The sequence below is a fragment of the Medicago sativa genome, chromosome 4 (assembly GCF_051527215.1).
Source record: "Medicago sativa cultivar Bolivia chromosome 4, Bolivia_mono, whole genome shotgun sequence".
Taxonomy (NCBI): domain Eukaryota; kingdom Viridiplantae; phylum Streptophyta; class Magnoliopsida; order Fabales; family Fabaceae; genus Medicago; species Medicago sativa.
In genome coordinates this window covers 6,044,519-6,068,622 of record NC_140752.1, presented here as the reverse complement: position 1 = coordinate 6,068,622, position 24,104 = coordinate 6,044,519, and the positions used below count along the sequence as shown (strand labels likewise).

Sequence of the window (24,104 nt, the reverse complement as noted above, 5' to 3'; positions counted from 1 at the left end):
ATAATGTCCTTGTGACTTTATTAACAATATTATTATGATGGGACCACACGTTTTTGTAGTTTCCAGCAAATTAAAATATTAGAAAATGATTGCGTGTATCTTGCATACACTTATTTTAGACTTGCACATGACATGATTGATGGTTTTAATTTAGTTTCCAGCTAATTAAAAGATTAGAAAAGTATAAACAATTTGTTATGAATATACGTAAATAGAGATAATAATAGAGAGAAGGAGAAGAAGAGATAATAGGGAAAAGTATTCTTATTCATGGTGTATCTCTGAATGTTACAATTAGCTCTATTTGTAGAGAAATGAAGCTGCTTATGAACGAAGCTCAATAACCTAGTGGTATGACCCATTAACCTATTTGCTATTTGGACATCCACTATTAATATTTATAACACTCCCCCTTGGATGTCCATTGAGGATATGCCTCATTAAAACCTTACTAAAATAAAACCCAGTGGGAAAAAAATTTAGTGAAGAAAAAAGAGTACAATACCCTTTTAAGTGTGATAATCTGCCTCGTTAAAAACTTTACCAAGAAAACCCAATGGGATAAAACCATGGTTAAAGGAAAAAGAGTGCAGAACACTTTTATGTCTCTCCCTCATAAAGACAATCATATATGAGACGAAGAAAGTCAAATAATATTTGTTCTAGTTGCTCGGAAATTTTACTTGTAGCGGCTTTGATGAAATATCTGATTTATCTTCATAGTCTTCTTCAAATTCGCAGTACTTGAGAAGTTTCTTCATATTGATTCGTTACAAGAACCCCTTTAAGAAATCCACAATTTTCTTGTATTTGTAAAATCATCATCCTTAATAAAAGAGCATTCTTCACTTTCTTGATTATGTTGTTTCTTTAAGACACAAAATACATACTTGACTTTGTTCCGATGCCTGTATTTACTAATAGTGACAAAAACAAAATATCACAATACATATAACAAAATACATTAATGTCCTCGTTTGAACTAAGATATGATACTTCAGGACCAATTTAAGTTGTTTATCATTTTCTTGAGGACATGATTTATACTAATATCAAGTAACATCACAATCATTCTAGTATACAATCAACTAGATTTGTCCATATCAAATACATGTGATATATAAGTTTTTTGATGCACAAAATCTCATTTAAATAATAAATCTAAATCCAAACAAACTTTGCACATGCAACATATTTAATTTCAAATATTTCTATCATCGATAGATGTTAAAATCTCTTCAGGAGTTCAATAATATTTATACCATCATCATTAAAATGATTATAACAAATTCATTTCAAATCTTTAAAATAGACATATGATGTCATTTCTTCAATATCTCACGAAAATTAACTCCTTCAGAGAGTTTCATATACTTATCACTATCACTTGAGTCATACAAAAATATTGAAACACATCTTTATAACAATTGAGTCTTTCATGTGCTACTAAATTTAACGAAGCAAGAAAAGTTCTTGAATTCACTTCAAATGAATATGTCTCATAAACATAAACGTTAGACAAATATCAACTCACTTCTTGTGAACATATCAAACTCTACATGTATGTATTTTATCAATGTAATTCTCTTTTGCGCGAAAAATCTTATATATCTAATTAACTTCACATCTTCAAGTGTGCAGACCACAAGTCCAAAAAGTTTAGCTTTGCAAAGTGAGTTTGATTTCACTGGAATTGGCTATTTCCATTTGTAGATATTTTCTTTATCTATAATCTTTTATAGATTTTCAATTCATGATCCTCGTTATAACTTATCACATATAGCGCTATAGAAAAACATCGTCAACGTTGACTTTGATTTTGGTTCCATCTCATTCAATTCGTGACATAGTTTATTGAGATCTCTTTCTTTTTCGTAAATTTCAGGTAACTGGTCAATTCTTCTGGAACTTAAAGATCAATTATGTCATACGACTCTTTTAGAGTTTTTATATCTTCATTTGGGTTATCTTTCATTTTGACTCCTTTTATTATTTGAGGATTTTTTATATTTGGAACCGATTGGTTTGCCATGCTTCCGACACGGTTGAGACTCATTTGCAATATCTGATTATCCGACAAGGACACCTATTTTCTTTGGAGCATTAGCAGCTGCTATTTTAATTGTTTAACTTTGCAAATGAATTATATCTTGAAGATCAGGATGAGACAATACTTTTAAATAATTCAGTTGAACTTCAGGTTCATATTTTCAGCTGCTTATTCTCTCCCCTAATATTGGAAAAACTAATTCATCAATTGATAATCAGCCTACTGGGCTATAACAAGTTGACTCAATACAATTTATAATAGATGAATAATCATATCAAATATATTTTGGTTAAAATATGGTTTTGGTCCCTGCAAATATGCTTCGTTTTGGTTTTAGTCCCTGTAATTTTTTTTTGTTGTTTTTGGTCCCTGCAAAATATTTTGTTTTTGAAAATAGTCCCTCCAGGACTATTTTCAAAAGTAAAATATTTTGCAGGGACCTTTTTAAAAATCAAAAGATTTTAGAGGGACTATTTTTCTAATAAATGAGTTAGGTCATCATGTGCCACGTGTGCAAATCATCACAAAAGTGGGGTCAGAGACCAAAAACAACAAAAAAAAAATTACAGGGACTTAAACCAAAATGAGGCATATTTGCAGGGACCAAAACCATATTTTAGCCATATATTTTTTCAATATTCTTTCGAGATCTATCTAAGTGCATTATATTGGAGGAATTATGGTATACACAACACATCCAAAAATTTACCTAGATGAGAAATATTAAATTGTTAATCTAAAATCAATGATAAATTAAGGGGAGGACTTACATAAATTAATGTGTTGGCTTGATGCAAACCAATAACTCAACATACAAGATTCTTGATTCCCAAAATAAAGTTTATAAGGCATGTTCTCATAACCAAAATAGAGTTTATAAGGTATGGTCTCATAAGTATCAATTATACAATTAACTTTAGATGTCTAAAGAATGGATCTTCAAGTCCATTTTTATGAGCATATGCTACAAGTTGTTCAATATAAATTTCAAATGATAATTGATACTTATTAAACGTTGTATGTAAAGTTCATAAATTAAACTCTCAATCAACTTTGAGAAAACAATCTCACAAACTTCTAGTTATGAGTTGACAACAAATATACATGTGGTCATTTAGTTCATGCATAAAATATCTAAGTGATTTACATGATCGATATTGATTACAAATATCACCTTATATAGGTTCTATCAAATTGTCAACTTTCTTTGAGAACCAATAATATACAAATATTTTTTTTTGTTGAAGAATCTTTTGGTTCTTCAATAAATATCCATAGAAATTGTTTGCTATTTTTTGCATCATATTAGATTCGGGATAACCCAACCAGCCTTGCCAACTAAAAACTTAATATCATATGCAAACTTCTGGTTTACTCTTATGTGCGCGCTTCAATTGCACTAATATAAGTGTAGTACAAATCAGAGGAAAAAAAAACTTTTCCACTACACTAATTTTTTTTTCATCGCATATTTTGTAACATATAGATATTTAACATCTTCATTTTTCTTTCAATATGATATCCATTTAGATTAATATCTTAAAATTCAATAAAATTTTATAAGAATGCAATCTTAATCTGTAACTGTGTTCCTCCATATAACAATACACAGATCTTCAAGAGCATTACTTCATTAATCATGCAGTTCTTCGTGAACTATTTCATAAATGATCAATACAAATCATTATTTGAGCAATCCTTTAGGGCTTGTTTAATATGGTCAAGAATGAGCATTTAAAATATGATTTATAAACTTCCGCTTTACAATATTATTTGTTCCATTTGTTCTTATCGATTTTTTTGGTTACTTTGTTCTTATCGATTTGAAACAATAATGAACAAAGAATACCATATCCAATTGAAGCTATATAATAAATATTCTAAAGACTTGATTTATCTTTTGCATTATCATAGATAGAAAGAGATAAACACAATTTTTTTTTCCAAAAATAAGACTTTATAAATCTTACACATTTCTCAAGTGAGTAATTAGACAACACAAGTTGTCAATGAGATATATTTTTAAAGTTTGTCATCTCCAAAGTTTGTATTATATGTAAGATCAAAATCAAATAAATTTAAAGTTTGCACACAATTTATGGTTTTAATTTTAAGATAAAACTTAGTTATATTTTCTATTTTGACTTAAATATATAACAGTGAATAGTCTCCGCAGATATCAAGCATTTTGATTTTAGTCTCTGAAAAAAAATGATTTCAGTCCTTGTAAATATATAATTTTTTGTTGAGATCTATGGTGTTTTATTTTAGTCTTGGTAAAATCTATTCATATTAAAATTGGTTTTTATAATATTCATTTTAGTTCTTATTTTAAGGGATTAAAATCAAATATTCTACATATTACAAGGATCAAAATTCAATATGAATCAATTTTACAATGATTAAAATAAAATAACAAGGACTAAAAGTAAAAAAATTAGATATTTGCAAGAACTAAAACAAAACAAAAAATATTTTTAAAGAGGTTAAAACCAAAATACTTGATATTTCCCTTAGGGCACAAATTAGCAAAACTCAATAATAAAACAAATTTAAAAACGTTCAATGTGGAATTGAATGGTGAACCAATTCTGCAAAGTGCCCTTGTAAGTTGATTTGAAATTTATTTCAACACCTTATTTTGAAAGTTTTCTTCTCCAAATAAGGTACTTCTTTTAGAAAGAGCTTTATTAAAATTGTGTTTGGCTTTGGCCCTACTTCTCATTAGAAGTGGAAGTTAAGAAGAAAACAAGGAGTGTCATACATGCTCTATTTAATTTCAAGTGACTTAAAATAGTGAACTTTTTTTTGTCAAAATAAAGTTGGTGTAGCTTGCTAATTTACTCTGATATTTTTATGCAAGTGTAAATTAGCAACCCCCTTTAAATTAAGAGCAACACGAAAAACATCCAAGAAAATGCATATAAATTTTGTCCTTGATTTATTTTACACGATTATTAATGTTTCATCACTCATGTTATTGATTTAGGGTTCCTTGAGCTTGGACTGATTAAAACTAATGTTGATAAAAGTTTCCTTCAAAATCCAGCTAATATTGGCTTTGGTTGTTTATTCAAAAATCATCATGGTGAGTAGATATATTATGAATATGAAACGGGTTATTGATATCTATGGTATGATGTGATGATAGACAAGTATGGTGAGGATGAGATAAATATGATTTTCTTTTTATTGTTAATAAAGTATCTGATTCGAGTTTATGGAATAATTTGACAAACTTTGGAAAATTAGTTCACGTGATATGTGGGTTATACTTATAGGTAATGAGCTGAATGTGCATGCATTAGATTAATGTTAGGTTGAGTTGTAAGAAGTAAATTGGTTTTTATTGACGATTCATTTACATTGATATTTTGATGACAATGAAGTATACTGAAGTGGAAAGCTTTGATAATGAACACATTTTTAACTTAAAATAAATTATTAGTAAATTCTTTCAAAAAAAAATATTAGTAAAATGGTCAACAACATTCAAATCCTAGTTCTCATGTTTTTGATACTTTCATGAGCATGGTTTGCAAATTGTTGAGATGGATATGGTTGTCCATAAGGCAATAAAAACTATAAAGTGACAGATCCGGTGAATTTGAATAATGTTGAAATTGGATTTGTTGGAGGATTGGTTGCCTTATGAAATAATTATGTGAATTATGACTCTTCATAATTCGAATTCTATAGAAGGTGTTGACAAGTGTATGTGGCCTAGTGGAACATTTGAATAGTATTACGTGGCATCCTCTTACATGTTGGTGTGTAATTTTAATATGACATATGTTGTAGATTGGTGGAATTAGACTTTGAAACTAATGGTTCAAAAGTGCATGAAGCATCTTATCTCACTTGGTTAATTTTGCATGATAGGTTGATGACCAATGAGAGGGGGAATATAATGAGGTTAGGGTATCCATATTGCATACACCATGGCCATGTTTTCGAGACTACGATGCACATTTGAGTTGTGTGGACTAATGTGGCTCATATAGAACATTAGTAGCAATTTTGTTTTTGTGAATATACAATAAGGGATCAATTTCAATTTAGATAATCATTTGGGAATGAATCATCCTTGGTCTAAGTTCTTGGCAATAGGTTGTCATACATTATGAAATGGAGAAAAAAAGATGCTCATAAATGTAGCACTATTACACCAAGGCATTTATGGCTGGAGGTAAAGCGCTAGATGGAAACAACTTACATGCGAGAACTCTTAATCAAGTATTGCATATGTAGGTTAGGGAGGTGCAAGATGGGCTTCCTCCCATTGGTTGGGTGCAACTTAGCACAAATGGTTCTAGTAAGGAAGAAATGGGTGGGTTGTGGCGAATTGGTTCGAGGAGCAAATGGTCAATGACAAATAGGATACAAGAATGATTGAACTTAAAGGTTTGAAGTTTGCTCATAGTAAAGGATACAAGAATGACTGAACTTCATCTTGATGCAAAAATGGTTGAGGGTCATATTCGCGGTCCTGATAGCGTGGCTTCAGATGAATCAATTTTGGTGCAACACATTTTTGATTAATGTAATTGGATTTGGAATTTGTCATTCGTTTCATGAAACTAATGATTATGCGGATGTCTTAGAAAACATGAGGTGTGGTCATGGTTCAGATGAGATTTTATATCAGAAAATTCTTACTAAAGTTAGGGCTGGACAAGCGGGCAGGTTTGGCCCCAAAACCTCAATCCAGCCCGAATTGTGGGTGATAAAATATGCCCAATTTCAACCAAATTTGGGTTCGGATTGAGTGTTTGATGGGTTAGCGGCTTAACTAGGTTAACATGCCCTTTAACTGAGGTTGTTTATTGCAGAAGTCGAGGTTCGAACTTCGGACACCCCATTTATTCACCTTTGTCATACCCCAATTTTTGACCTAAGGCCTTACATTCATACAGTCTCTGACCCGAAATACTCTCTGACCTTTCAAGAAAATTTCGGCAGGGAGGTATTTTAAAATACCTCATTTTTTTGGTTCGAGTCGGGCCCTCGTCTCTCTGTTATTATTATTATTATTTTTATTTTATCCTACTTTTATTTTTTTCAAATTTCCATCTTTTATTAAAAAAAAAATTTCTTTTAATTCTAATCCTATTTTAGTTTTTTTCGTTTTTTAATTTGTCTTTAATTTTTATTTTATTAAGTTTGTTTTATTCTTATTTAGTCTTAAATTATTTTCAACGAGTCAAAAAAAAGTTGTCCGAGGTCCGTTACTTTGTCTCCAAGCTGCGCCACAATCAGTGGCAGAGACAGTTTCAAGGTCAGAACTTTGTTTCCTTTCTCAAGCGAAACGCGTCTCTTCCTTCATTTCCATTCAAGTCTGTTTAATTGCATTCAATCAAGCTTCCTTTTTCAATAATCAGCTTTGGCCTTAAAAAGAGGAACCAATTTTCAAACACGGACACGAACAATTCACCCAAGGGAGCCAATTCTCAATCGAAACCTGCAGTGTCACACAAAATTTACACCCAAACAGCCTGCAATCTTCGACAGAACCTACACATACAATTTTCATCAAAACCTGCAATCAATCACAACAAGTTCATCGTACAACAACAATTTTTCACAGCCAAAATCCATCACAACTCTAACCCAATTTTTTCGATCCCAAACCTGCAATAGAAGCGAATTCTCAAACACGTCCAGTGACAATACCAACATCAATCCGATCTCAACAACATCAACTATCACAACAACCATCAAAACCCATACATCACCACCAAATCCAAGCCTCAAATCCATAACCCATAAAACAAACCTTCTTAGTTACACACGTCCAGAACAAAGGTGGATCCGGATCAAAATTAAGGGGTATACCCCCCTCTCGTCACTTTTTTCTTTTATATATATATGTAGTTCCTTTTTTTTTTTTCTCTGTGTAGCAAAAAATATAAAAAAAAATGAAGAAGATGGAGAGAAGAGAAGATACGAACGAGAGAAAGAAGAAAGAGAAAAGGGGAAAGAAAATGAGTGGGGCGGCTGTGTAAACCCACTTATAATTGTGCCTAATCCAGTGTGGGACGGTACATGTGCTATCATGCACATGCGCCCTTTGATTCCATTGATTTTGATCCAAGGGCCCCGGATGCCCTGATCTGTGATCTGATCTAAGCTGCCCGATTTTGATCAAATGGCTCAGATTAGATCTCTTAAGCCCCAACGTGCCTACACTCTTATTATCTGCCTCTTTATTCTGCATCCCCACCTTCATGATTGGACCCCCTGTTTTTATTTCTTGCATGCATTGTTATTCTTTCTAGCATCTTATTTTTATTTTCTCATGCATTTTAATTTCGTTTTTGCATTTCTTTTCTTTTCGCATTTTAATTTTATTCCTTTTTAGTTTCAGTGCTGCATCTTTATTAGTTATTCTTTGCATATTTATTTTTTTCGTCATTTATTTTTATTGCATATGTTATAGAATGTAATTAGGTCCAATGTAAAATATAAATCAAGAAAAGTGTGTGTGTGTGTGTGTGTCTTTTATTTCTTTACTGCTTTTATATATCGAAAAATACAAAAAAATTAGATTAGGTTAGGAGATTTTGTGGTGATCAAAAGTCACTACAAAATTCTCACGCTTTTATTTTTATTGCTGCGTTAGTTTATTTTATATTCTAGTCAATATTCAAAAAATAACAAAAACATGCAAATAACCAAAAAATCACAAAAATATTTTCATAATAAACCTTGATTTTCAATCAAGTGATCGTCCTTTTTATTTTTTTTCTTAATCAAATATCAAATCAACTTTAATCATACTTTGAGTCTATTTTTCTTTCAATATAAAAAATACAAACCAATTCTTATTTGCCACTTGGCTTTTATTTTAAAACCTTTTTTCAAAATTAATAAAAAACACCAAAACAAATCAAACGTCATTTTCTTAACCCCGAACTACGAGGTTTTGATCCCTCACGGGTACGTAGGCAGAGGACACTCGTCCTTCCAAATCAATAAAATGTAGATAATTAGGTCTTTCTTTTTTTTTAATCATTTCAAAGTTTCATTTTTTTAAAAAAAAAATAGCAAGCAAGTTTATAGCACAAAATATTAAATAAAACCAAAAGGTTCTCGTAGAGTACTACGAATATTTAGGGTGCTAATACCTTCCCTAAATATAACCAACCCCCGGACCCCCCAATTTAAATAAATTTTTTCAAAGTCGTGAAATAAAAAAGTGAGTCAAATGCTAAACAAATAGCCTTGATCTCTAAAAAAAATGACGCGACAACCTTAAAAGTGAATTTTAATCACTAAAATACTTGACAAAAAAATAATAGATAAATAATCAAAAACTTAAAATTTAATTAGTAAATATAAATCCCAAAATAAAAAATAAATAAACCAACCATTCAAAAACAATGGTTCCAATTTGGGTAGATCAAAATATTGCATAACACGTTGAGAATAATACAAAAGAAAAAAATATTAGAAATTATATTTAAAACCAAAACTCTAAATACAAAGTAATAAAATATCGATAGAATATTTTTAAAGAAGAAATATACTACAGGATTCAAGTTTCTCATTCGGGAAAAAAAGAAGAGAAAAAACCACATCAGCTCATATATCAAATGTCAAAACTATATAACAAAAAATAAAATTCAAATATGTACTGAAAATCATAACCATAGCACAAAAAACTAACCGTTTAAACAACAAATCGAAGATGAAGATGTCAACCCTAACACGAAAAAAGAAATGACAATCACATTAGAAGTCAGAACATGGATAAAAAAAATGAAGATGAAGATCAAAAATCAAGAGTTAAGAAAAAAAAAGATGGTGAAAATGAAAGAGAAAAAAGTAGACCGACGAATATGATGTGGTATGATGAAGATGATGAACGTAGGGTTACCACTGGTGCTGTGAGAAACGACGTAGAAGAGTGACCTAAGGTTGAGGAATGCCTTCATTTTTGGTTTTAAGCCGAGTCTAAGAGTGAGTTGGGTTGGTTTGATACTACTTTCAGCTTTAAACTTAAGTCTCAAAAAACCAAATATAGCGGAAACTAATATCACAACACAGATTGGTTTCGAGTTTAATTTGAAGATGTCATTAGTAGCGATAGTAACATTAACCCTAATTTTAGTTGAAAAAAAAAGGCTTAAATAAGTAAAAGGTCCCTGTAAGTTGGCGCATTTTTGGTTTTAGTCCCTGTAAGCTTTTTTGTTGCGAGACAAACCCTGTATTTACCAAACGTTTTGGATCTAGTCCTTGCCGTTCAATTCCGTGAAAAAAACGATGAGCTGGCTAACGGAGTAATACATGGCATCTGATGACTAGGTATTAGTTGATGAGATGACATTAGTGTGTGGTTTCCCCCCTTTATATTGAAAAAATGCCTTACATTTTCATTTTCGTCCCTGTGTTTTAGGGTTTCATTTTCTGAAGTTAGAAAGGCAGCAAGTAAGTTCTGGTGAGAGAAGAAGCGGTTTTGGCGGTGATCGAAGGCGAAAAACGACAGAGAAACCTTAACATTTGTGAATACGACGGTGATCAAAGGCATTAGACAGTTGAAGAAGAAGATTAAACGGTTGTGTTTTGATCTTTGAAGGTAAACAAGCTTTTTCACACTCTGTTTTTGGTTTTTTCTTGGTTTAGTGTTTGTAGTATCTGATATATATGAATCGCCGTTGTTTTTTGTTGTTTTGCTGTAGTTTAAATATTGTTCTTGTCTGTTCAGATGTCTGTGTTGTTAACTAGTTTAGTCCTAATGAACTTTTTCAGGGATGTCTGTGTCCGTTGTTTTTCACCATGGGGGTGTGTTTGTAAGGGATTTTCTTTTGTATTACAAAGGGGGGAAAGATAATCCGTTTAATGATATTGATAAAGATAGGTGGAGCTATTTTGAAGCCACTGGTATTTTGAAGCAGTTTGGATATGATGATCATTTTAAATATCGGTTATGGTGGTATATCAATGAGGAGGACAAGTATGTTAGGATTATTGATGACAATGACACTGACAGGATTGCTGACTATGTTATCCAAAACAAGCGCGAGGCTCACATATATGTTGAGCATTCAGTGATAGGGAATGTAGGAGCCAATGTTGGAGGAGGTCCTAGTAATGTTTCTGGAGGTGTTGATGATGCTGCAGTTGATGTTTCTGGAGGATTTGTTAATGGTGGAGATGAAGTTTCTAGAGGAAAAGATGATGTTGGAGATGAAGTCTCTGGTGATGAAATTGAGAGTAGTGAAGATGAACATGCTGGTGCAAGACTTGATGATAGTGAGGAGAAAAGATCACTGGGTTTGGATGATGGGTTTGGAGTTGATGGTGAGGACCCTCCTCTACCTCCTCCTCCTCCTCCTACAAGGACCAATGCAGTGGTTGCTAACAGTAGAAGGATGAATGTGTTGAGTTGTGTTCCTGGTTCATCATCATCTGTAGTAGATGATTTGGATGTTGGGTATGTTAGTGAGGAACTTGATAGTAGTGACCCTGATGAATCAGGTGATGAAAAGGAACCAAGATATGACCAGTTTAATATGGAGGAGTTATCAAAGAATTATAAGTTTAAAGTGGAGTTGGAGTTTAAGTCATTGGCTCAATTTAAGGAGGCTATTATTGAGTGGTCAGTTTTAAATGGGTGGGAAATAAAATTTATTAAAAATGATAGAGAGAGTAAGGGTAGAATGCAAGGTCAAATGTGGTTTTTGGGCCCTTGTAAGTAAAGTGGGGGATAAGCACACTTTTAGAGTGAAAAGGTGGCATGGAAAGCACACGTGTTGCAGGGTAACTTTGAATAGATCTGCAACTTTAAAGTGGGTATCAAAAGCTGTGTTCAAGAAGATGTCAACAAGTGATAAGAATGATCTGACTCTGCAAAGTATTGTAACTTATATGGCTACCACACACGCTGTGGGTATAACCATGAACATAGCATGGAGGGCCAAAGCAATTGCAAAGGAGAAAATTGAGGGTGATGCTGCAAAACAGTACAACCTGCTGTGGAAGTACTCAGCTGAATTGCAGAGGGTTAATCGAGGAAACACATGCAAGATCAACATGGAAAGACTTGGTCCACAACTACAACCATGGTTCTCATCCTTTTATTTCAATTTTGATGGTATCAAAAAAGGGTTTACTACTGCCTGTAGACCTTTCATAGGTGTAGATGGATGCCATTTGAAGACCAAATATGGAGGTACACTTTTAATTGTTGTAGCTAGGGACCCAAATGATCAATATTATCCACTAGCTTTTGGGGTTTGTGAAACTGAAACAAAAGAGTCTTGGAGGTGGTTTTTAACCTTATTATTGGATGATATTGGTCTAGACAAGAAATGGGTTTTCATCTCTGACCAACAGAAGGTAATTGTTTATTTTGATTTAATTTGTTCCTTTATTAATTTTGTTTCCATTCTTAATTTCATGTATTTTTACTTACTTTGTTCCTTGTTTCATTTATGAATCATATGGTTTGATGGCTGTATTTGATGAATTGTTTGAGAGTGTGGAACATAGACCGTGCTTGAGGCATTTATATGCCAATTTCAAGAAGAAATTTAGAGGAGGTACACTAATTAGAGACCTTATGATGGGAGCTGCTAAGGCTACTTATTTTCAAGAGTGGGGGGCCAAGATGAAAGAGTTAAAAGCTGTCAATGAGGGTGCCTGGGACTGGCTTATGAAATTCCCAACCAAATCTTGGTGTAAGCATGCATTTTCTTTTTATCCTAAGTGTGATGTGCTAATGAACAACATTTTTGAAGCTTTTAATAGCACAATATTAGTAGCTAGGGACAAACCTGTGCTAACAATGTGTGAGTGGATAAGGAATCATTTGATGAATATGAAATCTGTTCTGAGACAAAATTAAACAACTAAAACCCATGTTTCAATTAAACCACTAAAACCATGTTTCAATTACAATCAAACTCCAAAGGAAATAAACCAAACCATTACAAACCAAAATACACAACTTGAACATAGTTTTGACAACTTAACCATTCAGCTTAAATTCATTACAAACAAAGCAAAAAATACCCAAGATAAGATCAACAAAATCATAAACAGGTTGCTCTTCTTCCTTGATTGTTCAAGCTTCTTCTTCAACTTCTCATTTTTGTTGATTCCCATCTCTTTCATCAGCGGGATAAAATCTTTCATTACTTCTTCACAGTTGCAGTCACAAGGAAGCTTCTTCAAGGCAGATGATGATGCTTCAGTTGCTTGTACTGGTACAGGACGGACATTTGGAGGATGTCCTTCAATCTCATCATCTCATATGTACAACTTACAACTATTAGCAGCCTGAGATGAAAACAAACATATGCAGCAAATTAAAATGTGTGAAAATAAGAAAAAAACCAAGTATTACAACGGCAAACTCACATTATATGTTGGGCATTTCCAAAATCTCCTTTTAGGGTTTTCAATTGAATTGGACATGAACATCCTGATGGTTTTGTTGCAACCACAAATAGGCAACTCATTAGATGATGATTGATAAATGGAATGAGAAGACATTGTTGAATGATTCGCGTCCAAATAGAGGAAGAAGAAGGAAAGAAGAGAGACAGAGAGTGAGTGAGAGGAAGAAGGAAGAAAGACCGAAGAGAGAGAGAGAGAGAGAGGGGGAGAGAGAGAGAGAGAGAGAGAGGAGGAAGAAGGGATTTTAAGTTTTTGAAATTCAAAAATTGAAAATTACGTTTTTTTTAAATTAGTCCCTATGTTAAATTGCGTTTTTGGTTTTAGTCCATATACTAACCCCAATCATCAACTAGTGCCAACTCACGAAGTGCCACGTATTGCTCCGTTAACCAACTCATCGTTTTTTTCACGGAATTGAACGGCAGGGACTATATCCAAAACGTTTGGTAAATACAGGGTTTGTCTCGCAACAAAAAAAACTTACAGAGACTAAAACCAAAAATGCGCTAACTTAGAGGGACCATTTGCTTATTTAAGCAAAGAGAGAGAGAAAAAGAGAAGAGGGTAGTAACAAACACGAGAGGCGCGTGGCAGCATCTAGTTTAACAGATAAAAGCCTTTCCTACATCAGAGGTAACTGTAACTGCAAAACGATATTTTCTTTCTTTCTTTACACACAAACATATCAATCAATAATCATCGCTTTCTCTCTCTCTCACGAGTGAGTCTTCTTCCATCGAACCCTAATTTCCTCTATTTTATTACTCTTCATTCATTCATTCATCGTTGTTCTGTGTCTAATTTATTTTTAATTATTAATAATTGTTGATTTTCATTGTTTTCAGTTGATTAGATCACATTAATTTCATGTTTCATTCTAACTTCTCTTGTTGAATTTGATTTCGATGCATCTGTTATCGTTTCTCCATCTGTTATGTTTTCTGTTTCATTTTGGATTGCATTGCATAGCTTGTTAAATATTTTATTGATGAGAAAATTGGAGATGATCCACTGTCGGTGTAATTTTTGCACTGACGACCTAGAAGAATATATATGGTAGTTATTATTTCTAAACAACGGTTATAAATTCGACTTATGTGGCGATTTGATGATGTCGACAGTAAAAAAAACTAATTTATATCGTTAGTCATCGTCATTAAACTCTAGATTTGACTTTTTTTGTTTCCTTTATGGAATGAGTTATATCGTGATTGGAAATTCGTTCGATGTGGGTGTTTGTTTGGTTTTACTGTGACAAAAATTGATTCAGTAAAATACTTAAATTGATTATGACTAAAATTGAGCTGAAGGTAAGTTATTATGTTTAGATACATTAATGTAAAAATCAATTCTAGAATAAAAAAAACTCCAATTTCTAGCTTCGAGATAGAATTATGTTCTAGAAGTAAAATCAATTCTGTTCGAGTGCAATCAAATATGTCAAAATCAATTCTGCTTCACTAGAATCAATTTTGTTTGCTCCAAAAGTGGAACCAAACATACACGATTCAATGTATTGAATGAACTCAAACACACATTTGAGGTGTATCTAATGGATTGCCAAATAAGCATTTATTAGAAATTGAAGAGTGTGTTTCCTTCACTGATTTGATGTGATTGATGCGTAGTGATTTTGTGATTCAGTGTTGGTTTTTTGTGTGTTGTGATTGCAGTTTGAGATGGGGATATATCTGAGTACTCCGAAAACAGAGAAGGCCTCTGAAGATGGTGAGAATGGCATGCTTCGCTATGGTTTGTCTTCCATGCAGGGTTGGCGTGCTTCTATGGAAGATGCTGTAACTATTCTTTTCTTTTGGTTCTTATATTTTTGTTTACTTGTTTTGTACGCTGCTTTCAACAGCTACGCATTTTGGTGTTTCTTGATGCAGCATGTCGTGTGATGCTTGTTAATCACGGTTATTTGGCCGTTTATGTGGGAAGTTATTCTGAAAAAGTAAAGTGGGTTTGTTAGTGGTATTATTTGACTTGTGAGAAAAATCTTTGCGTTGTTAAATAGTGGTACTATAGCAAAGCGGAATTTGAAAGTTCCACAATACACTGTTTAGTACAAAATGTGGTCAAATAGTGTTGCTATAGGCCTATAACACTGTTGTGTAGCTGAATTTGAACAAATCGCTATTTTTTGTGATCTGCGATTGACATCGCTGGAAAATCCTATAGATTGACATGTATATCAACGTATAGTGACTGATTTTGTTATTAGCACAATTGATTAAGAATGTTGTAAATGGAGTCGTATCTTCATCTTCTGTTTAAAGAAACTTATAGAGTACTGCTTTCATCATTAATATACTACAATGAGGAGCATGAAGGTATCATTATGTGTGTATAATAAAAAACATATACTACAACGAGAAGCATAAAGGTATCATTATGTGTGTATAATAAAAAACTTATTTCAGTCGTCTATTGTTGCGAATTCACAAATGTAAATAGTAAAATTTCAATTTATTCGAGAGCGAATTGTCCTCTTCTAGTGTTGAGAAATTCTTTTTGGAAATGATGATAGCATGTATATGATACAGATGCTTCATGTTTGGTCTACCTTCTCTTGTACTTGAGTAGCCCATTATTATATAAAATCTAGTAGATATGAGTTTTAATTATTCTATTCTTCTATATGACTTCCCAGCATGCAGCTCATCCGTATTTGGACGAGTCTACGTCTTACTTTGGTGTTTATGATGGCCATGGAGGTTTGTATCTTGTCTTTATGTTTTCATAATGTTGTTTTTTCCCATCCATGCTCATTTTCAAATACAGCAAGGGAATGAGATTTTCTTTTCTAACATTTAAATTAATTATATTGCACTGGGATCTCATCATTGGAGTTGCACTTGTAAACTGTTAATAAGGAAATTATTTATTACTCAGAAAACCGGGTGATTTAAATGTTTGATATTGTCTTAGCAAAAAAAAAAAGTTTGATATTGTCTCTAGCTTGTTGCTTTCATTTTGAACGTAAATTACAATTACAATTTCTTTCAAAGTTACAATTATTTCAAAGTTGTCATTAACGTAAAATACTACTTCAGATTTCATCTTTTCTTGTTAACGATAATTTCTTTGTAATTATATTTTTGGTTGCAATAATTCACCAAGAATCCAATATATTTTCATCATTTACAAAAACAAACTCCTATAGGTTTGACATTTTTAGCACAGTATGTACTAGCTTGGATAAACATCTCAACAATCATTATGTAAGAGAAGAAAATAAAATGAATCAAGAAGCTAAATGGATCAAACTTCTCTCATGAGTCGAAATCAATTTTTTCACCCCAACTTTTTTGAAAGGTCTCATCCAACTTTTTCTTAGCCACCTAATAAACTTATAAGAGAGTTTCCATACGTCAGGAATCAACTACTTATCTTAATTAAATTGCTCTCATAAGTTATAAATAATCTAAACTGGGCCTATTTTTTCTTAGATTCATTTGGAGTTGGATAGGAATGCTTTTTGGATCTTCTTCACATCTAAAATGCTTTTTTATCCCATAGAATTTTTGTTTGCAATATCTGTATTTTCATCTAGTAGCCATGTTAAAGGAAACTGGGGGAAGTACTTTCCTTTTTTGTCTGTGTACTTTGGCTGTATTTTGCATTTATATACTATTAGCCCATTCAAGACTAAGCATTGATTATAATTCACTTGAGGACTTTGAATTTGAAATGTCTATAAATTTTATATCATTTCAAAGTATAGTGATGGGGCTGACATATATACCAATATTTAACATCTAGTTTTATATTTGTCAATATGGCTTCACTGATTTGCAGGTAAAGCTGTTTCAAAATTCTGTGCCAAGTTTCTACACCAGCAGGTGCTTAGGCATGAAGCTTATTTAGCTGGAGATATAGCCACATCTTTACAGAAATCTTTCCTAAGGTAATTTTGTTTCTTGTCCTTCTGAACTTTCATTTATCTTACTGGGTGCCAGTAAAAGCCAGGGGACGAGATAATAGGGTTGGTGTCCGTCTCTAGAAACTAGCTGGGCCTAGCCACAAACCTGTGGTACTACATGTCAAACTGTTGCACAAAATATTTTACCACCAGGGGATATTTAGCATCCTTGTCTCTTGGATACAAATTACCCGGAAACTAAGTGGTTGTAGGCAGTAACAAGTAGTTTCGAAACACTTTTCCTACTCTCTATATCCCCTATTGCTCGAGTTAGAATTTATCCTTTTTTATGTGTCTTCATTTTCGGGTATCCTATTTTTTTTTTACTCAAATATTACATTTCGAAATAATAATAAAGAACATTATTTAAGGGGTTTAACTACAGCAACAACAACAACCAAGCCTTATCCCACTAAGCGGGGTCGGCTACATCGATCAAATAACGCCATAAAGTTCTATCATAAACCATATTTCGATCCAACTTATAAGGGATTTAAGATGACACATGTCTATGCATTTTAGGAGTTTTAGGATTGTTACAACTTTAGAAGTGTACCACCTGAACTGAGTCTTTCGTATGGAATATTTTTTTTACTTATATTTATTTACCTTCATGGTTAACATCATTTGCACATTTGGAGCTTTAAAGATCTGACCTATTATGGAGATTAATATATGGAGTATAGACATTCTGTCCAAATTATGCCCTTTTTATGTATATACTTTTCTTCATATTGAGGCAGAATGGATGAGATGATGCGCGGACAAAGAGGGTGGAGAGAATTGGCAGTCTTGGGAGATAAAATGGAAAAGTTGTCTGGTATGCTTGAGGGGTTTATATGGTCTCCCAGGAGTAGTGAAGCCAATGAACGTGCCGATGAGTGGGCTTTTGAGGAGGTAACCACTAAGGAACACAGTTTGTTCTTGTATCACCTCTGCTTGTTTTTCTAACTTATTTTATTGTTCTAGATGCATACTCGTTATCTATTGGTGTTGAATGGGTTATATGCATAATTTCCAAACAATATTTTTCAGTAGCTACTATCTAAAACCTTTTGCTGTTACTTTGCTCGTGTCCGTTGGAAGTTCAACCAAGGATGTCAAACTCAAGACTCAATGTAAACTTGTTAGTTTATCTAATAAAAAATATTAAAATAATTTGTTTCAGAGATGCTTACTTTCCACCCCCAATATCAGACCTATTTCCAGGAGTATTCTTCCTTGATTTAGAATGGAAATCGTGTTGTACCCAGGGCCATCACCCTCCAGTTTCAAAGACCCAATATTGCGGGCTAATGAGAATATTGCAAGTTCAGAATTGCTGGACCAAGGTGTGTAGGAACAAATGGTTGATGATGAAATAAACTAGCAAGTCTGACCTAGTTTGTACTTGTCTACTCAAATCTGCCTGAATTTATGCAGAAACGACTTTACAAGCAAATTAACTCAATTTCTTTACCTAGAATTGTAAACTCATGATTCTACTTAGTTAACTCATAAGTTTGACCACCACGGATATTTTCTTGTTGCATGCTGAGTTATTGATTGCAGATTCCACCCCACCATTGTAAATGATAATATTAATATTGTGCTGTGTACTATGTCATTTCTTTTGGTGTTTATAATGGCACTGGGTTTCCAGTTTTATATGTTACTCACCTTATTGCTGTTTGTCAAATAACAATAATGTGTACACTTTAAATTATTACTTTTATGATTCTATCCATTTTCTTTATGTCAAATTATGATTCTTGATTTCTGTTAATAGAAATAAACTTCTAAGCATTCAATACTTATACAATTGTGTTTTTGTTTTATTTAGCTGTGCAAATTGTAAGGTTAATATCTCATCCTTATTTCACGTGTTTTCTGAATTGTCTACATTCACGGCACTTGTTTGTCATGATAAACTCATGCATCAATAAATGTAAACCTTAATTAAAAGTCAACTCGGAAAATGTTACGATTTATGACAATTTGACTGATAGTCCTTTATGATTAAGTGATTACAAGTACACGTTTTAGGGTTTGATGTGGACTGGAGCATGTTTCCTTTGAACACCCTACTGTATAAGGTTTTATTTTGAACTGAGGAAGTGTTATATTGTGAATTAGGGACCCCATTCTGATTTCAGTGGGCCAAACTGTGGAAGCACGGCGTGTGTGGCTGTCATCAGAGGAAACAAACTTGTTGTTGCAAATGCTGGTGATTCTAGATGTGTGTTATCAAGGAAAGGCCAGGTACTTCCACATCCTCTTTCAGTTTTGCAATCTTCTCTAATTTTAGAAGGAATGCAGTATAGACCTTTATATTAAAGGCGTGGTGCAGCTGATAATGAGTGTGCAGTTACATGATGCTGAAGGGCACAATTTCATACTACAGTTTTTGAACTCATATATATAATTCAGTTTAGATAAACTTGTATTTATAACTCAGTATATATAAACTTGCACATGCTTGTGGCCATATATGCCTATGTTGTCAATTCACCATTTTGCGGTGGAGTGGCGGTGTCGCCGCACCCATACGTGGCGGTGCGACTCAGAATTGAGTCACGGAGCTTTTCATGCAGATCACGGTGCGCCAGACCTGCACCAAATTTGAGGACAAAAAAGTCGAAGAAAGAAAGGATTTGTCATTATTTATGGTCATATCTAAACTTTCCAGCGACAAATATCTTTGTTTTCCAGCTAGATCTGCTTGTGTGTGCAACAGGAACTTGTTGGTAGGTAGAGGCGGTGCTCCAGTTTGAAAGCGCAAGACTACATCTAAAGACTATCTGAGCCTTTAAGTCCCAATCTGCAGCAATATAAACATCAAGGCAACATAAAAAACACGGTACTTTAAAAAATACATGGGATGGGACTTTAATACCTCAGGCTTTTCAAATAGCAGCCAACCCACAACACGCTATCCCTGTTTTGGGGTCAGCCGCTCTGCTATCCAATATTGACAACTATGCTTGATTGTATCATTTATCGTAAAATAATTTTGAAATCTAGATTTTCCCAAAGTCTAAACTCCCCACCCCCACCCTGTCGTGAATTTCATAATTTAGTTTCTGTGAGTTGATGCTTTGTCTGCATGTTAGAGCTATACTTGAGCAAGATTTGTTTGCACTCCTATTTAATGAAGTTATACTGCAGGCACACAATTTGTCTAAAGATCACAAGCCTGATCTTGAGGTTGAGAAAGACAGGATTCTAAAAGCTGGCGGTTTCATCCAAGTTGGACGAGTCAATGGAAGTTTGAATTTGGCTAGAGCAATTGGTAATTTTTTCTGGGCTTTATAATTCTTAAAGCAAAGAAAAATGTATGCATTTGGTGTTCTAGAATATTTATAGTTGATGTCTTGAGATTTTGCATTTCCTTCACCCGTTGCAAGTGTTTGTGATATAGTTCTCTTTCTATCACAGGAGATATGGAATTCAAGCAGAATAAGTATTTGCCTGCTGAAAAGCAGGTTGTGACTGCTGATCCTGACGTAACTTCAGTAAGTATTGCTTTGTGTATTATGCTCTACAAAAAAGATAAGACTTGTAGCTGTTTTTCCTCTGTTTTATTTGCTATATTGATAAAAAATTATTTCTGTTGGAAATATTATAACTTGATTTATACTATTTGGGCATCGTTTAGGGTCCGTTTGGTTTGAGTTTTTTGGTGGGGAGGGGAGGGGAGATAATAATTTTTATTTGACATGTTTGCTTAAATTTTTAGAAGGGGAGGGGAGCAAAACCCCTCATAGACTCATTTATTGCTTCCCCCAAATTGGAGTTTTCTGGAGGGGAGGGAAGGTGTGCAATTAATGCCATTATTACATTGACAAAACTATCCATAAATTTATGTTAAAACTTAAAATTATTCTTTTTTACGGGCAAAAAGGTGAATTAAATTTAAAATCCCTCCCCTCCCCTTGTGAACCAAACATGTTTTTAATTAAAATCTCTCCCTTCCCCTCCCCTTCCCTCTTTTGAACCAAACATATATTTAACTAAAATATCTCCCTTCCCCTCCCTTCCCCTCCCCTCCATTAAAATCCCTCCCCTCCCCTCCCATCCATTGAACCAAACGGACCCTAAAGGTCATATGCTCCTTGATAGTTTTGTTCTCTATTTTCCTCGCTCTAATTTGAATTTATTTACTTATTTTATTTATGTGCGATAGGTTGAGCTTTGCGAAGATGATGAGTTTCTTGTGATAGCTTGTGATGGGATATGGTATGTTACTCATATAGATGACAAATGTTCCCTTTTTATTCTGTATTCTCAGTTCTCACTTTAATTTACTTCTGTATAACTTCTTTATGTGTCTAGGGATTGCATGTCCAGCCAGCAGCTTGTGGACTTTATACATGGCCAGTTAAAGACGGTAAGTTTTCGATTATCACCTTGTTTACTGTACAGATAGACATATCTTGAATGTAGCATTCACATGGCTCCAATTATAAAATCTGGTTGTAACATTTACATCAAATCATGATTATGCAGGAGAATAAACTTTCTGTGGTTTGTGAGAAAGTATTCGATAGGTGCTTGGCACCAACAGCTGGTGGTGAGGGATGTGATAACATGACCATGATCTTGATTCAGTTCAAAAATCCTCTGACTTCAGATGCTTCTGTCACAGACCAGCCTGAGTCATCTGCTCCCTAATCCTCCGGCACAACAGTCTGAAGCTGACAGAAAGTTAGATTAAGTAGAATTGAAGTGAGAGAATTTCAGACTCAGGCAGATGGTCGTCAATTTCTGACTGCATGTTGAAGCACTAGTGAGGGGAGGTGGTTCATGGCTACTATATTTCCAGATTTCAGATTCCTGTCGTTAATCCTCAATAGAGGATTGTAAATTTGTGACAAACTGCTAGTTCATGGGGTTCTTGGCTTTGTACATAAGCTTGGTGACTTGAATATGAATGGAAAAAAACGTTCAGCAAGCAATACTGGTGTAGACACAGTTACATGGATGTTTAAAAGACTTTTTTGGTATCATACCAATGACAACATGATTGTTAACTGAAAGAAAAGTAAGAACCTGTCTCCGGAGTCATATTCATTATATCCACAATTTTTAGAAGTTTCTTAAGAATTCGGTGCAATGTTATGGAAATGACAGGTAATTTCTTTTGTTTCTGCACACTAGACCCCCAACCAGTTTGTTGATGCTCATGTGATTATTAGTTTTTCTCTCATGGAGATGATACTTGCTTGTTAATTTACTGCTCGGTTCTATTGAAGTTGATAACTAATAAACATAGAATCTGAAATATGACAATGGTCTTCAACTAATAAATTTTGTTTTAATGTGAAGTTATCTTCATTATATGATCCTCACCATTGTTGACACGTCAACTTCCTTGATCTTTTAAACATGCTGAGAAGAGATTCATTTGTCCTCAATCTTGATTTTGAATTAAGTCAAACGCAGAAAATTGTGTTAAGTTATCTTCATTATTTGTTCCTCACCATTGTTGAGACATCGACTTCCTTGGTCTATTTAATTGTGATTTTGTTTTGAATTAAGTTGAACGACGAAATTTGTGTGAAGTTGTTTTCAGTGTCTTTCTGCACCGTGCTTTCTTCAGTTTGTTGGTTTGATATAATCGCGTATAATGTGAATGTAAACACACGCTTTAAGACTCAACAACCAAAGAGGCAATTTATTACTGCACCTTCTTTCTTGCCAAGGATGGTTATGTTGCAAACTTGTTTCAATATTCGAAACTCTTCGCTAAAGAAGCCTTTGACTCAGTTTAGTGCTTTTTTCACTATGAGTTTGCTATCTGAAACCGACGTAAATAAATTGTTCAATAGTAAACTTTCTCAGGCTTCGTTTCTTTTTCTAATAACTTTTTTTTTCCTTTCCTGATTTAGTAGTATATTGTAAGGTTAAAATGTATTTATAGTCTCTAACATTTGCATTAGGGCTACAAATATCTTTGCCCCGACACCGATTGATTAAAGCATGCAAGTTGCCCATATGATTCAAACCAGGCAAAATGCCAAACGCACGTCAAGGCCATAAATTATAGAGTAAAGATCATTTCCATAATGGATGGAGTTTTTAGGATACATCAATAGGAATAGGATATGTATTCCCTCAAAAAAAAAAAAAGAAAAAGGAATAGGATATGTATGTCACTGTTTATAAATATGTGTGCATTTGTATTTTAAAAATTTTAGGAATGGATATTTCTATTTCTTTCGAAAATGGGGGGTCTAACATCTATGCTCTAAATTATTGGCCACCATCCTTATCTCTACTTCATAGAGATTCTTTATCGCAAAACTACCGCAAGGCTATCCATGATTTTACTCCTTGTAGTAATCTTTGAGTAAAATTTTATGACTTCTGTAACAAAAAAGGTAAAATTTTAGAACTTGATCATTGAATTTTAAGTTCTTTTTTAGAAGTAAACTTGATCAATGAATTTTAAGTTAAAAGTGTTTTAAATTGACTTATCTATTTGGTGATATAAATGAGATATGGTTCCTCTAAAATGAATAACTTAATTTAAAGTATAAATTGTCGTCCAATTATAATCGTGTTGTAAAGACATTGTAAACATCTTATAAAGATATTTGATATGTCGGATGTGGATTCCAACATGTGACTTTTCTCTCATAAGTTTTTTCATTTAGCTCTTTAGAGGAAGAATAATTCTCGTAAAAAAAAAAAGTTGGATCAAATATGTTTTTGGTCTCTATATTTGATATGTCGGATGTGGAT

At 33.3% G+C, this 24,104-nt stretch overlaps 2 pseudogenes across 2 annotated transcripts; both read left to right on the top strand.

Annotated features, from left to right (window-relative positions):
- The first annotated feature begins 7,316 nt into the window (after positions 1-7,316).
- Positions 7,317-13,337, top strand: LOC146925778 (uncharacterized; annotated as a pseudogene). Its single transcript, XR_015006191.1, has 3 exons — positions 7,317-10,357; positions 10,449-12,391; positions 13,203-13,337. The product of XR_015006191.1 is annotated as an uncharacterized LOC146925778 (transcript).
- Positions 13,338-14,014: 677 nt separating this feature from the next.
- Positions 14,015-22,315, top strand: LOC146925777 (putative protein phosphatase 2C 60; annotated as a pseudogene). Its single transcript, XR_015033937.1, has 11 exons — positions 14,015-14,086; positions 15,127-15,249; positions 16,107-16,170; positions 17,255-17,363; positions 18,122-18,275; positions 19,494-19,619; positions 20,526-20,649; positions 20,796-20,872; positions 21,544-21,596; positions 21,693-21,747; positions 21,867-22,315. The product of XR_015033937.1 is annotated as a putative protein phosphatase 2C 60 (transcript).
- Positions 22,316-24,104: the final 1,789 nt, after the last annotated feature.